This window comes from Eleutherodactylus coqui, chromosome 9 (genome assembly GCF_035609145.1).
Source record: "Eleutherodactylus coqui strain aEleCoq1 chromosome 9, aEleCoq1.hap1, whole genome shotgun sequence".
NCBI classification, from domain to species: Eukaryota; Metazoa; Chordata; class Amphibia; order Anura; family Eleutherodactylidae; genus Eleutherodactylus; species Eleutherodactylus coqui.
In genome coordinates this window covers 152,900,778-152,903,260 of record NC_089845.1, presented here as the reverse complement: position 1 = coordinate 152,903,260, position 2,483 = coordinate 152,900,778, and positions in this window count along the sequence as shown.

Below are 2,483 nucleotides of genomic sequence, written 5' to 3'. Positions count from 1 at the left end.
AACCTGGGAAGGACCCCTCGTCGTACGGGAATCACCGACCAATTTCTCTATTAAACGTAGACGCAAACATTTTTGTAAAAACAATAGCCACGAGGTTACAACATCTTGTCCAGAAACTAATACAAAGGGAACACATGGGATTTATCCTTGGACGAGAGGCTAGAAACAACACAAACAGTACACTATCCCTAATAGGCAGAGCGTGAACAACTAAGAGTTCTCTGTTTCTCTCCTTGGTCGATGTGAAGAAGGCGTTTGATCAGGTTAGCTGGCCATTTAAGGAGGCTACCCTGAGGCAGATAGGCCTGGGCAACAGGACACGGAGCGCTTGGCTGAGGTGCGAGTAAATGGAAGACTCTCCCTGCCAATCAAGAATGGAGCACAACAAGGCTGCCCATTATCCCCCCTGTATGTCCTGGTCATGAAATCCTTCGACAGGGCTGTTAGGGCAAATCCAGAGATTCGGGGTTACAGGGCCCAGGAGGTGAGATCTCTGCAGTTTGTGGTATTCTAATTGCGGGGAGGTGCAGGACGCTAAGCTGAGGTTCAGGATTATTGGGAAAGGGAATTGAGCTAGCCTCTGTGAAACGATGACTGGACAAAAGCTCTAACCTTAATTCATAAAATGTCAGTTTCAGGTAAACACCATTAGCTGAACTATACACTCCTGACTATATGGTATCGCACTCCAGCCTGCTTGGCGAGAATGTATCTGGGAACAGATGCTGGAGGTGTTTGGAAGGGGTGGGCACGTTCACACATATTTGGTGGTCCTTTCCACTTATTGCTGGACTGTGGTCGGAAATATCAGCCCTGTACAATACCCTGAAACATGACTCGTGGCTCACTCCAGAGATGGCACTTTTGTCAATTTTTCTGGGCTTGATCAAGACCAGTAAGAGAGACATTATTCAATTATTTTCCTGGCCACGAGGACGGTAATTCCATGGCTTTGGAATTCGCAGGACTCTCCGACCCGAGTGAGTTGGGCGACGGCCCTGGACAAAATCAGCCATATGGAAGAACTCAGAGCTAAAGACAACAATAAATAGATGGTGCCGGCAAGCTCTGATTGGCTGAGACAGTCAATGAAGGGCTGTGATTGGACATCGAGCAAGCACCGACAACCAATTACAGCACTCTATTGCTGGAGGTGGGGTTCTCAAACCTGGCCTACGGCAATAGACTTGTGACTGCAGAGGAAGCCCGGATCAGCGGCAGAGACCAGCGGCTGCAACCCGGACTGCAGCGGCTAGGTGAGTATTGCTTTTTTTTTTTTCTTTTCAGCATCCTTGGCTGCTTTTTCAGCCGAGCTGAAAACGCAGCCAAAACGCTGGCATAAAGTATGCCAGCGCTGCTGAAACGGGGCGGAATCTGCAGTAAACGCAGCGTTGAAAAACGCTGCGTTTCTGCAGACGCCCTGTGTGAGGGATGCCTAAGTCTCCCTTATCCCTTTCTTCCCCAGGGTACCTGGGGGCTCGAGTATTCCCCCAATACCACTTCCACCTGCTCCCTTGTTCCTGCCCCTATGCAGAGATCTCCAGTCCACACATATCTCCCATATGGGTTATTAATGTTTAGTAATAATTTCTCTGCTCTTTCACCAGCTGTTGACCTGGCGTTAACAGTCAGTTAGGTGTTAATTATATAAAATAGAGATTGCAGTAAAATGTTTACTTAGAGTGTAGCTTACCTCCGGAAATGTTCTTTTTATATTGATGTTGCACAATTTCCAGGCTGTGTCAGCCTTGTTGTAAGTTTTGTCTCTAACAAAAAACACTTGTTGGTTTAAAAAAAATGAGATTGCATAAAAAAGCCTAATGGGTTAATTATTTGTTTTTGCTCTTTTGTTTCTTCTTAAAGGGGTTGTCCTGCGCCGAAACGGGTTTTTTTTTTTTTTTCAACCCCCTCCCCCGTTCGGCGCGAGACAACCCCGATGCAGGGGTTAAAAAAGAACACCGGACAGCGCTTACCTGAATCCCCGCACTCCGGTGACTTCTTACTTACCCGGTGAAGATGGCCGCCGGCATCTTCTCCCTCCGTGGACCGCAGGGCTTCTGTGCCGTCCATTGCCGATTCCAGCCTCCTGATTGGCTGGAATCGGCACGTGACGGGGCGGAGCTACACGGAGCCCCATTGAGAAGATAAGAAGACCCGGACTGCGCAAGCGCGTCTAATTTGGCCATTAGACGGCGAAAATTAGACGGCAACCATGGAGACGAGGACGCCAGCAACGGAACAGGTAAGTGAATAACTTTTGATAACTTCTGTATGGCTCATAATTAATGCACAATGTACATTACAAAGTGCATTAATATGGCCATACAGAAGTGTATAGACCCACTTGCTGCCGCGGGACAATCCCTTTAATGTAATTTCTCTGATGAGTTTCAAAATTAGTTATCCTTGTAAAAAATTTTCCACATATAGAACATCAAAATTACTTCTCTACCGTGTGTGATCTCTCATGCTTTTTTAAAAAT